Source organism: Peromyscus leucopus, chromosome 4, assembly GCF_004664715.2.
Source record: "Peromyscus leucopus breed LL Stock chromosome 4, UCI_PerLeu_2.1, whole genome shotgun sequence".
Classification (NCBI taxonomy): domain Eukaryota; kingdom Metazoa; phylum Chordata; class Mammalia; order Rodentia; family Cricetidae; genus Peromyscus; species Peromyscus leucopus.
Window position 1 is genome coordinate 13,633,613 of NC_051066.1, and position 13,483 is coordinate 13,647,095.

The 13,483-nt window shown below is 51.4% G+C and overlaps 1 protein-coding gene across 10 annotated transcripts in view; it reads left to right on the forward strand.

The window, feature by feature from the left end:
• The first annotated feature begins 12,016 nt into the window (after positions 1-12,016).
• Positions 12,017-13,483, forward strand: part of Sec16a (SEC16 homolog A, endoplasmic reticulum export factor) — a 37,983-nt gene continuing 36,516 nt past the window's right edge. For 7 of the 10 annotated variants that reach the window (XM_028868805.2, XM_028868809.2, XM_028868810.2 and 4 more), the window contains exon 1: positions 12,595-12,735. The gene's annotated coding sequence lies outside the window, so the exon portion shown is untranslated. Of the gene's footprint in view, positions 12,200-12,567; positions 12,736-12,783; positions 12,803-13,483 lie in introns of those variants that run through there. The other 3 variants (XM_028868808.2, XM_028868807.2, XM_028868806.2) reach the window with 3 other exon arrangements.

Here is a 13,483-nt window from a genome sequence, read left to right on the forward strand (position 1 = left end):
TGCTGTTTATTTATTGATTGCTTCTTTCCTAAATCAGAAAAAAGCGAAACCATGACAGAATGGTAAACTGGACCTGCCCATGGCCAGAAATCCTGTCTGTCTACCCAGATCTGCCACCCTGCTACCCATGCCACCCCCTCCCAGCGTGACCTGGGATTTGTAGATGTGTTTAGAGACTGGCCAAGACCTTCACACCTTGGGCTCATAGATTAGTTTTGTATCTAAAACAGGAAACATGTAAAATGATGTGGTTTATACATTTTCTAAAACCACAGTGTAGGTTGAAAGAGGTGTCCTTGGCACGTGCAGAGGGTGCTACCCAGTACCAGTTCACGAATTCTTCAGGCTTCGGTGTTCCTATAGTTGTTGATGGGCCTTGGGAGTAACTTCCCTCCTGCTTGCCCCGCCACGTCCCTTCCTGACTTCTTGAGCGTGAGCCTCAGGATGTGGTGCCCTGGGCCATGTGGAGTAACCCCCCTCCTGGAATAAGACACTGCTGGACTTTTTCCCCCTGGCCTCACATCATCCAAATTCACCTGAGGATGACTGTCCAGCTGGCCTGGCTCCCCAGACCTGACTACTGAGGGTTCCAATGTGCATTGTGGCATCGCCAGAGTGGCTGCATTGAGACCTCTAAGGAAATCTGGCTGATGCAGGTCCTCTGCCCTGGGTGGGGACTCGCTTGAGTGTGCTGGAATGTGGTGGGCTGCCTCTGGGATATTCTCCTGGTTCAGGCAGTGCTGACAACAGATTCTTGCAGTATCAAGTATAAGCCTGTGGCAGAATAAGTACCTGTAAGATACATGTTAAGGTGGATTTTTTAAAAATCTGAAGGAACAAGTGTCCTGTTCAGCTGATGAGGAATGTCAGACGTGCCGTGGCTCAGTGTGACCCAGGCCTCCTGACCTGCAGCTGCCGCACCAGTAGCTCCTAAGAGCAACAACCCGGGATGGCCCATCCCCGCCAGCAAGCCCTCTCCCAGCCAATGTGCTGGAGGCTCGCTCAGGGGCAGGTGCCCACCTCCTCAGGGCAGCTCCTCCTGGCTCTGGGGGGGCAGTCTGCAATCAGTAGGTATGACAGACACATCCAAGATTTGATTTTACCATGTTTATTAAAAAAAAGTGTAGTTTACAGAAAAAGAACTTAAAAAAAATGTTATTACATGTAACTAGGTAATGAAAATGATGTATTTTTCATCTATTTTGTTAAACTACTTCAATAAATGTTGCGATGTCGTCAGATTTTGCTAACTTGAGTGTGTTTCTCCTATTGTGGGTGCAGAGCAAGATAGGGCACTGAGAACACTGAAATCCAACCCTGTCTTGCCAGTAATAAAGAGAAAGCTGCTCACAGGACATACATTCCAGAAGCTTCACAGAAGGGCATAAGCTGGGGACAGTGCAGAAGAGTGACCCCCCTTAGAGGATGCGGTTCGATGTCAGCTCTATATCCCATCAGCTGCAAGTGAGTGGCACCTTTCTTGCTGTTATGAATCCCTGGTCAATATCCTATTTCTTCAGTTCGCTGTGCCTAACTGAGTGAACTGTTGACTGCTTATATTCCCCATCATGGGACTCAAGGACCTTGCCTGATGATCCCCCCTCCATACTGCCTGTGTCTGCAACTCCTGCAATTGTCATGACTCAAGAGGACTAGAACAAATAGTCTGGGAAGACTAGTGAGGAGTCTCCACTATTGCGTGGGAAAGCCTTATCCTGCTGGATAAAGACTTGCCAGTGGCATTTGCAGGGAGAAGCTCCACGCTGATACACTCCAATGCATGTAGTATTCCACTGGTGCCTGGCTCCCTTTGGTGGAACCAGACTGTCACAGGACCAGGAAGAGGGGTGGGCCTCCCCCGGGAAGGTAGCCATAGCAGAGAGCTATGCAGCAAAGAACATGAAGGAGCCTTGGAGCAAGTACAGGCATAAGAAGGTCAGACGAAGGATTGAGAACTTCCAAGACATGGCACAAGCAAGCCTGGATCACACGGTCGTGGCCAGAAGTTCAGAATGCAGCCGACTTAGAGAGTTTGTAAGTGCTACACAAGGAATTCGATTGCCTAAGAAGACAATCATGCATACGCATTTTCAGCCACTCAGAGTGTAGGATCAAAGGCACTCGTTCCTTGCGATACCGTGCTATGCACTCTGAGCCACACATCAGTCACGACATCTTCCAGGTTCAGCTGTGTCCATATAGTGATTGATGAGCCTTGTGACGTTACTTCCGCAATGCCCTCCAGGACTTGCCCGCCTGATCCCCTTATGCACTCCTTACAGTGAGCCTGAGATGTAGCCTCCTGGGCTGGGGAATCCTGCCCCTGGAATTAAGACACTTGCTAATGTATCCTCGAGGACCTCAAGCAAGCCAAATCACCGGGGAGACTTCCAGCCTGGACCTGGAGCTCCTCCCAGCCTGACACTGAATGGTGAATGGCAGGTGAAAGCCAGATGGGCCCGCATGAGACTAAACGGAAATCTCTGTGCAGCACCTCGTGCGCCGAGGGGGACTTGCCTTTGAGTGAGCTGCAATGGGTTCCTGCCATCACGGAATTGCTGATACATCTACCAGATTCACGTATCGTTACCTGGTAATGTCAGTAAAGGTGCACTGTGCTAAAAAATCTGCAGGCACAGTCACCTTCTTGGTTCGGAACTGCGCTAGTGCTCCAGGCCTTCATATGAGGACCAGTTAGTCTAAAGAAGGGGCTGGAGGTGCCAGTAGTCTCCCACACGGAGCACCAGGACATGTGATAAGGCACCTCCGCATCGTGCCAGTGTAAACCTTCTGCAGCAGCAAATTAGGTACAATGATGAGGAGCTGACAATGTACTGCCCTAGAAAAAACTGATGAAACAACAAGCAAGATGTTCCATGCAGTTGGTCAGGAAAGACCTAAACCTAAAGGTATTAAAGTCACAGGCATCATGCCAGTGAGAAGGATAAGCAGCATGAGGGAGGGTGGGGGATCATCTCCTCTTCCCCGCACATGGTCCTCTCACGTAAATGCATGGCAACCATGTTTAACAAATAGAGGCTGAGAGTGCGCTGCCCTCTTCAGAGGACTGGCGCCCCTATGAGGACACAGGCGCGAAACCATCCCTCAAATGCCTGCCCACTGGGCGCAAGTGTTCCGCACTCTCACTATATATAGAAGCTGGGGGAGGAGCTACACACAGAATGTGGATAAAGTGGGATTCAATGCCCTCAAAGAAATCATACACTGATTGCACAAAAAGCAAAAAAAAAAAATAACTGAAATGGAAAAGAAAAAGGAAAGGGCTAAGCTAGCAGTGTTGTCATTCGGTGTGCAGTCCAGTGTCCATCGGATAATGGACATGGTCTGTTCACACTGAGATGACTGACCACTGGGCACACATTTGGACTGGGTTTGAAGTGATAACATTTGCATTTGCAGACCAAAGCAGGAGCCTTACCTGTGTGGACAAATCTCTAGCCAGTGAGAAACCAGACTACAAAAGAGCAAGGGAGTGGGAACCCCCGCCTGCTGTGGGGACCCCCACCTGCTGTGGGGACCCCCACCTGCTGTGGCAGAGCCTGAGTCCTCTCCTGCCTTCAGACTCCCAAATGTTGGGATTCCAGGTGTGAACCATCACACTCAACTAAGCTTAGTACTTTTAAGGAGCATCTATATGCCCCTAAAGTCATTAGAAACAAACAAAAATGTAAAACAGTATTTTTTTTTTTTAAGGGCTAGGGATGTAGGCCAGTAGTAGAGAATTTGTTTACTATGACAGGGCTCCAGATTCCATCTCCAGGACCAAAAAAAGTAATTGACTTGGGAGATAACCATTAATAAAGTGCTTGCAGTGTAAACCTGAGCACCTAGGTTTGAGCCTATATAAAAAAGCCGGGTGTGGTAAGGTGCTATAATCTCAGCAAACCATCGTGGTAGAGAGGTAGAGACTGGTGGATTCCTTGCCTAATCAGCACCAGTCCCAGTGAGAGATTCTGTCTCAAAAACAAAAACCAAAAAGTGAGGACTGGGGCGATAGGTCCGATAGTAAAAATTCCTGCTGCACTAACACAAAGACCTGAGTTTGGATCCCCAGCAGCCACATAAAAGCTTGGCATGAAGCTGGGCGTTGGTGGTGCATGCCTTTAATCCCAGCATTCGGGAGGCAGAGGCAGGCGGATCTCTGAGTTCGAGGCCAGCCTGGGCTACCAAGTGAGTTCCAGGAAAGACGCAAATCTACACAGAGAAACCCTGTCTCGAAAAACCAAAAAAAAAAGCTTGGCATGACCACACATCTGTAACCCATGTTGGGCTGGAGAGGAAGACAGGATTCTGGATTTCCATTGGCCTAGCCAACCAGCAGAGCATTAGGTCCAGTAAAAGACTCTGTCTCAAAAGACAGGGTGGAGCTGGGCATGGTGGCACACATTTTTAATCTCAGCATTGGGAGGCAGAAGAAGATGGATTTCTGTGAGTTCCAAGCCAGCCTGGTCTACAGAGCAAATTCCAGGACAGCCCAGAGCTAACAGTCTCTGTGTCAAAAACAAAATAAAAAACCAAGATGGAGAATGAGAAAGACACCCTCTGGCCTCTACATGCACATGTATACACACATGCCCACTCACATGAACACACACACACACACACACACACACACACACACACACACACACACTTTAAGGATTAACGGGGCACTCAGTAGCTATACAGCCCAGAGAGAAGAGGGAGTCTTCCAGCCTCAGCCTTCCCTTGTTTAGGGGGAATACAGGACAGCGTATTCTGCCATCTCCCAGCAGAAATATTCCAGGATCAAAACCTAAGCAGACAGATGTGTGGAAATGAGCTCTGCGACACAGACACACACAGAGGGACGGCCATATACAGACACGGGAGTAGAAGTAACTGCAGGCTAAGAGTGGCCGTAGGCAACCTGCCAGTGGTACCCGGTCTAAGACATCAGCCAGTGGGGCACACGCCTTTAATCCCAGCACTCAGGAGGCAGAGGCAGGAGGATCTTTGTGAGTTTGAGGCCAGCCTGGTCTACAGAGTGAGTTCCAGAACAGCCAGGGCTACACTGAGGAACCCTGTCTTGAAAAATCAAAAATAAAAGGGGAAAAAATACCACACACACACACACACACACACACACACACACACACACACACACACCGAAACAAACAACAATACCCCCCAAACCCTCCCTGAAGAACTAGCCCTTCTCTGCTCCCACGCCCCCGCAAGTGTCCTTCCTTCTCCTGCTTGTGTAGTTCTAGGGTATGTGGGGTCCCATCCTTTTGAAGGAGGAGGGCTTCCTTAGTCTCTCAGAGTGATTCAGAGAAGCCCATGCCAACAGAAATGTTACTGAAGCTATATAATGTCATTTAAAATACTTCATAACCCTTCAAAAAAGTACAAAGGAGCAGGTGAATTTATTTCAATAATACATCTTGGTTCATCCAATGGAGACACAGTTACCTCTTAACCAGCAGTCAACATAGGCAAAGTACTAAAAAGACTGAGTTCACATTCTGTCTATTATCATTTGTATTTATTTATTTATTTGTATATGTGTGTGTACTCACACATGCCACACATGTGGAGGCCAGAGAACAACTAGTATGGGCCAGTTCTCTCCCTCTGCCATGTGGGTTCCTGGGACTGACCTTGGGCTTTCCTGCTTGGCAACAGGCACCCTTACCCACTGAGCCATCTCACTGGTATTATGATTATCTGCACTGTGTCTGAAACCCAGGGCTGGACTGGCCACACTGAAGGTGCTCAGAGGCCACATCTGGCTCAGAATGTCATCCCAGATCAGATTTAGACTTCAAAACCTCTGCCACCAGCCTAGATAAACAACCCATGGAGCCAGATGTAGTGTTGGGAGCACTTGGGAGGTGAAGACAGGAAGGAGGACTAGGAATTCAAGGCCAGACCCTTTATCTGTACATAAACAAATAAAAAGGGAGGTGAGGAGGAGAGGCTGCCACACTGGTGCTTTGTCCCTTGCTGTCAGAGGGGGCCCCAACTGTGGCTCCGCATTGCTCTGTCCAGTACAAAGAGGGACCCAAGGGTATCAGTGCCACAAACCCAGCCAAGGCAGTGGGGCTAAGCCTGAAACCATAAGAGACGGAGTGCTGACATCCTCTTGCAGCTCCCGGAACCAACCAGGCACGAGTCTTGCCTTGTCCTGAAAGCCTTACCATCAGGGAAGCTCCATGGGGAGATGATTTTTACCATGTGACTGCAGACCCTGTGGAGTTGTGGTGGCCCAGGCCCATCCTCAGCTGCACATGAGGGCCTCTGGTAGAGGGGACAGTGCTCCTGGTAAATGTCCCAACAGAGGTTCTTGGCATAACACAAGGTACATTTTTCTGCAACGGTATTTTGATACAATACTTGAACAGTGCTACTTAGGATGGTACCAAAACATGCCAGTGGTCTTGAGAAACTCAGTGGTAGGAGTTAGGGGAAATGGAGTTCTTTTACTCCAGGATCCCCAAGCCTGCTATGTATACTGTGGATCTCTAAAGGGGGTGGGGGCGGAGGCTGGAGAGATGGCTCAGTAGTTAAAAGCACTGATTGCTCTTCCAGAGAAACCAGGTTTAATTCCCAGAACCCACATGGAAGCTCACAACTATCAATAACTCCAGTTCCAGGGGACCCAAGACCCTCATACAGACATACATGCAAGCAAAACACCAATGCACATAAAATTTAAAATAATAATAATAATAATAATAACAACAACAACAACAATAATAATAGAAGTGTATGGAACCTTTCCAAACCTCTTTATTTTGTAGATCAAGGAGAGGGTTTCTACCCTTTACACATGCACTTTAAAGATGGGGTAGCTCTATGCTCAGCATACACACCTTAAAGATGGTGTGGCTTTATTCTCTGTACCTGAACTTTAAAGATTAAATACAGCTCTACCCTGGTTCCTGACTAACCTCATGGTTGGTGTTTTCATGTTCTGCCAGGCAGCTTGTGGATAGAAGATCCCTAGAGTGTCCTCCTGTGTGAGGTGCTGGCCTCTAAGGCCTGAGTATAGATGGTTTGGCCACAAACATAGAACTGGCACTCTGTCTCGGTCATGGTAAGGACCCAGAAACAGCATGGCTGTTGTCATCAGCATGGATTTTAAGAGCATTCCTGAGCAGTCAAACCCAGCATATATATAGTCACTGGTCATCATCCTCATGGTGAGATGATGACACCAGGTTTCCAGTGGCCAAGAGTGTGTGCTGCTGGGCTTCTATGTGCACATGCCACCCAGGGTGTTGCACAAAGTGCAGGGTTTGATGCCTTCACACAACTTTGACCTCATGGCTTGTTTTTGGATCCCACTGCTTGTGAGGTCCATTCTCCTCAGCACCATGTTATTTCTATAACTCTATATTTAACACTGTATTGTGTTTCTTATGAGAGTCCTCTGCATGGGGTAAACATGCCTTCTACTGGAGTTGGCACTGAGAAACGAGCCTGACCTAAGTTATCCATTTACTCCCCACCAACTCAGTCTTCTTAATCTGGAAAGGGAAGGGGAGAAAAAAGGTCACTGACCTTAGCTACAGCAGGCTAGGTAGAAGGGATGACACAGAACAAGGTCCTTTCCTTTATCTTAACAGCATTGCTACTGGTTCCCACAAGGCGGAGGATTGAGTCTCTGAACTCAGAGCTTGGAGATCCACCATCTTCTATGACTCCACTGTGCTCAACTCAGGGAGCATTTATGCAGCACCTGCCGTCTTCAGCAAGCCCACAACCTTCATAGAATCCAGAAATAAAGACTTCCCTCAGAGAGGGCTGCTGGGGGGGTGGTGCAGGGTGTGCAACACCTGCACCTAACTGAAGTGAGGAAGGCTGGAAGGACCCCTCAACGGCTGGTCAGATTCGTCGATGGCTCTCTGCCTCCCTCTGCTGGCAGCATTCCTCCAGTGCTCCTCTGGCCAGCAGGATGTCCTCCAGACAGTATTTGTGTCCACCCCAAGATCTGATTCATGTTGCAAACAAGGAAACCGAAGTTCAAAGAGGCATGCAGTTCATTCACTAGAGCCAGGGCCAAGTGACTCCCAGATCCATGAGAGAGGTCACCTCCCGCAGAAAGAATGTAAGGGAGCCATCCAGCCACGTTGCCCAGCACAATCACTCCAAAAGCAGAAATGGACTCCGAGAAAAAGAGGAGTTTGGCAGGCCACTTTTCCAGTCTCCCTGGCCACATCCAGCTTGGCACATGGCACCCTTTGCACACTGCAGTGCCTCTGGCTCTCTCGAGGCCCGTGTCCCTTCCCTGCCCAGACTCCGGGGGAGTCCACCCAGGCAATGCAAATCACCACCTATGTTCCAGATTCACGCGTTACTGCTATGCTGGTCCTGCCTCGGGAACTACAGAAGCAGCTGCAGCCAGGAAGCTCACTCTCTGCCCAGAGGCTGCATCTAGGGTGGGGTCTACATTTGCTCCAGAAAGCCCACCACTTGCCTGGGATGCCCAAGGCTGCCTCTGGGGCAGGCCAAACTGGCTGAGAAGCCCCCAGGACCTACCTTGATTCATAATATCCCATGGCAAATATCCCTTGATGGGCCTACAGAGCCACACCCAAGGATCCCTTTCCTTGCCATACAGAAGCTCTACCCAGACTGTCCCTTCAACACAAAGAGCTCCTGGCCCTGCTTTGACAAGTGACTCACACAGCTCCACATCTGCAGCTTTCTCGTGTCCACACCCCTCCAGGAGAGAGGGCTGGTCCATCTGTCCTAAGCCCAGTCAGCAGTGCCTGGAGTACAGCAGGGTTCCGCCTCATCTTGGCACAGGTGCTGGAAAGGTCTCCTACGCTTCTCAGGGCCCCAACACAGCTGAGAGATCTTTCTGCTCTAGCTGTGCTTCTGGGTTAGCGTGATGTCAACATCTGCCTCGGGATTTCTACTTCATCCCGATTACTTGCTTATCGCCCTATATGGTGGCTCTGTGATCTAAGAATGCCCCAGGAGACACAACATAGGCCAAGCCTACTGCAGGACTCTGGAGACATGAAAGTGAGGCCATAACATGTTAACATGTACCACACCTGGAAGGGACCAGGGAGTGACCTGCTGTGGATTCTGAAGATGGTTCTTGTTACTCATGAAGATGGTTCCAGAAGGCTTCAAGGAAGGAAGTCTAGGACAGGTTGTGATAACCATCTGTTTTTGCAGGTGAGGAAATTCAGGTGTCTAATACCCTTGAATCTCTAACTTCTAGAATCTTTTTTTTAAACTTTTATTTTTTAAAAAAATTTTTAGCTTTACTTATTTTATGAGTGCTGTGTCTGCATGTGTACCTGCATGTCAGAAGAGGGCATCAGATCCCATTACAGACAGCTGTGAGCCACCATGTGGTTGTGGGAATTGAACTCAAGACCTCTGGAAGAGCAGCCAGTGCTCTTAACCGCTGAGCCATCTCTCCAGCCCCCATGGCTCCTAGAATCTTGCAGTACAGTTGGACATAACAACTACCCAACAATTGCTCAAGCCGTTTTATCTGTGTTCTACCAGCCAGGCGAGCACCCAAAGTTATCCATTCCTATGGCAAGGAAGGGCTGCAGGCCCCATTCTCAGCAGCCCAGAACAGGAATACAGTGGCTTGGGCTGCTTTGGTTGGCACCTTCGGTCCACAGGTCAGCCCGCATTCACACCCACAGTGAGTACCCAGAGTGCCTACGGCATTATGGATGGGAAGCAGGTACAATTGTCTGGGTATGGAGCCTCATCTGCAAGCCATCTCTGTACGATGGGCACATGAAAAAGTGAGGCTGGCCTGAGGCTCCTTTCATGTTGCCCACCATTGCCCTAAGCGACTGGGCCTTAACCTTCAAGAAAGGAGCTCTCCTCACATTGGCCACATGGTAGCCATGGTAGCCTGGGTGACACACTGGTAGGAGCCTATACATTATATGGCCTAGGAACAAATGACATACAACCCTAAATCACAACGGTCTCTGCTTCCTCGTCCTCAGCCCATCACCCCTCTTCCTTCAGGAAGCCCTCCCAGTCAGCTCTTTCTACCCTGTGGCCCTCACATGCTTTTGGCTGGGACTACTCAGGGAGCCCGATCCTGGACACTGACCCTTTCTCCTCTCCAGGCTCTGTGTCCATGCTAAGGGTCAGTCAGGGGCTGAACACAGTGCCACACCGTAGGCACAGACCACCAAGAACACATGATGCTGGGACTATCCAGTAGGTGTGAGGGACAGAGGCTTGAAGCCAAGATCTACCCTCTCTTCACAATCACCACCACTGCTACCTCTTCCCTTAGCACTCCTCAGAGGCTTGCCCCCAGCTTCTCAGTGTCAGAAAGGAGCCAGCACCACATGGCCTCCCGACTCAAGGAGGCCTCAAGCTCTAGATTAGGGATGCCAAGTACACATCATTTAGGCCAGCACTGTCCATGGAGAACATACTCACAGCCACATGTGGATTTTATATTTCCTAGCTACATTTAAAAAACATACAATTTTTAATAAGGGGTTTATTCAGTCCAACATACTGAGTACTGCTGATTCAACATGCAATAAACACTCACCAATGAGTCACTGTGAATTCTTACCTATCTAGTGTATTTCATGTTCACAGCCCAGCCCAGAGTGAACCAGCTACATGTAATCGCCCAGGGGCCACCACACCACACAGCACAACTACTGGGAGAGGCTGGCTGGGTGGAGACACAGAGAATATAATGTCACCAGCTGTTGGTCATAGGGACAGAAAGGGCAGGGAAGTGGCTTACAGCTTGTTTTGGATGCTGGCTCCACGGGACTGCAGGGAGCTGGAGACACTGTGTCAAACTTCTAAATAGATGAGGCGTCCCCAGGCAAAGGGAAGAAGCATAACCAGGAGCACCCATGGTGGTGGTGGGAGCACCCCTAAGCCCAGGAGTCACCACGTGCCCTGCCTGCCCCGGCAGTCCCAGTTTGTGTCTGTCGCCTATACATTATACATATGAAGTACTATAGCATATACATTAGAAGTACTCTATTCCAGTCCTCACACTGTCCAGCGGCTCTCAATGCCCAGAGAGGATATAGTCAACAAATCGGGACATGGGTGCAGACTGGGCCTTAAACTGGGTCTGTGTCACTCAGGGGTTCGCTTGGCTGCAGGACATCAACCTTCCTACAAGCAGCGAATCCTGTCTCTACCTTAGGACAGAAGTTAGAACAGCTGAAGAGCCTCTCTAGCATCCCTACCCTTGGGAGCCTGACGGAGAAGTATTTTATTATTTATTATTGGGTTTTTTGAGACAAGTCCTTTCTATTATGTAGCTCTAGCCATCCTGGGGCTGGGGTTGCTGCGTCTCCCTAAGGGCCTAGGAATGAGTTTATCACGTGTTCTCTTGTGTTGAAAGAGGTTGGGAACCTGGCTCTCGAAAGACAAATGTTAGCTTTACAAAGTGACCCACAGTGCCACGTCAAGAGGGCTGAAACTGGCCCTCGGAGCTCGCGGCTCTGCTTGCGTGGCTGAGCGCAGGCCAGCTCCACCACACTCCCTCCTCCTCCTGGTTCCGCCACTGTCCAGGCGGACTCGCAGGCGCCGCCACCTTCGAGCCCTCTGGAATACAGGTGAGGGGGCCGGGCCTGGTCACTTCCCAGATGACAGCACCCACCTTTTTCCAGAGAGCCTCTGCACCGACAGACGACAGACACAAGCCTGACCTGCGAAAGTCCCTGGTCTAAGAGGTCCAGCGCTCCGCCCGGGGCTTGAGACCGCGCCCCATCGGGAGGAGTCGTGAGGGAGGATAGAGGACCGAGCCGTCAGGCTCCAGCTCTCTCCTTCGTCAGAAGCCCCCGGGCGGCGTGAGCGCTCCGGCCAGCTCCAGGCAAAGGCGGTAGCCAGGCGAACTGCACCCTGCAGGCTGCAGGTGAAAGCCGTAACCAAGCAACGGACGCGGCCCCGCGCACACGCTTGTACAACCCGTGGAAAGCGACAGCCAAGCCCCTCGAACAAGCAGGGTGGCGCACGCGCAGTCACCCCGCCGGCGTCCAGGGGATCCAACGGAAAAATGGGGAGGGGGAGGGCGGCAGGGCCTGCTGGGGCTTTGGACTCAGTGGAGCTGCTGGCTTCGGTCTTTCAAGATTGTTTCTTCCTGTCTCATCAAATCCTAAAACAGGAATCCTGCAGGACAGAACCGGCGTAACCAGGGCGACGTCGGGAGGCGGGGCCCGCGCTCTGGACCCGGCAGGTGGGTGAGGGGCGGGGCCACGGGGGTGGAGCTGTAAAGGACTGACGCGGAGGGGCGGGGCCTACGAGGTGGGACGGAGGGATGAGGCAGCGAAAGACTGGCCGAGAACGAGGGGCGGAGTCAAGAGGGGCATGACGGAAAGGGGGCGCTAAAGGGGAGGGGCGGGGAGGCATAGGGGCGGGACAAAAGGATGAAGGGGCGGAAACCAGGACGGGAGAGGGTACGGAGCCAAAAGGGGGCGTGGCGAGATTGAGGCGCTGACGGACGAGTTCGGAGCAATGCCAAGGGGGCAGGGCAGTGGGGGCGGGGCAAGGGGTGAGGCAGCGAAAGACTGGACGAAGGCGAGAGGCGGGGCGACCCAGGGGCGGGGCGCGCGCTGACGTAGCCGTCGGACACGTCGGCGGCGGCGACCGGAGCCGGATGTGCCAAGATGGCTGCGGCTGCTGCTGGGTACGCGCTAGTTCCCCGTACTGCCGCCTCTGTCGCCGGCTGGGTGTCTGTCCGCGGCGCCTGAGAGGCCAGCCGCAGCTGCGCGGGTGAGGGGCTGAGCGTGTGGACCACAGCGGAGGCCCGCGGGCGGGCGGGCGAGGCTGTGGAGGCCGGGTAGGCGCAGTGAGCACCGGGCCTAGCCCGGAGTGGCGAGCGCATCTCAAGAGACGCCGCCAGGTCTGGGGAGAACCGCAGTACCAGGCCGCCTGGTGCTGAGACACCGGGCAGGGCCACGGGCCGTGTCGCCTTGGTGGGTTGTCCGGGGGGCCTGCGATTGCCGGGCCTGACGGGAGGCCGATGCCGGGTCTAGACTGCGGGAACTGGTCAGCCACTAGGGAAGGTGTTAGCCTGGCCAGACCGTGACGCCTCAGAAGAAACCTGCAACTTCTTTAAAACCAAGAAAGGTTCAGGAAATTGCCGAGCGTGACTTTTGCTGGGTTCTGAAGATTTTTGACTCTCGTTGGCTCGAAGATTTCCTCTGCAGAGTTGGTGACGGGACACATTTTCATTTGAACAAGGGAGTAGTAGCAGCATTTATTTGTAATCCCTTAGCCGGCGGAGCAGGATGTCTCAAGGGAGGTCGTGGATTGTTTTCTATCAAGGTTTAGAAGAATGACAGCATGGCCGTGGAGCGTTCAGACACTTAAGTCCTGTAGAATCAACTCTGGCTGCTTTGCTTACATTTTTAAATGGCTTGTGGAGTGGTCATGCACTGGTAGAGATTTCCTTTCCAATGTGTTAACTATAGGCGTTTTGCATCCTGAACATGGCAATAAAACCAGCAGACTCGGGGAT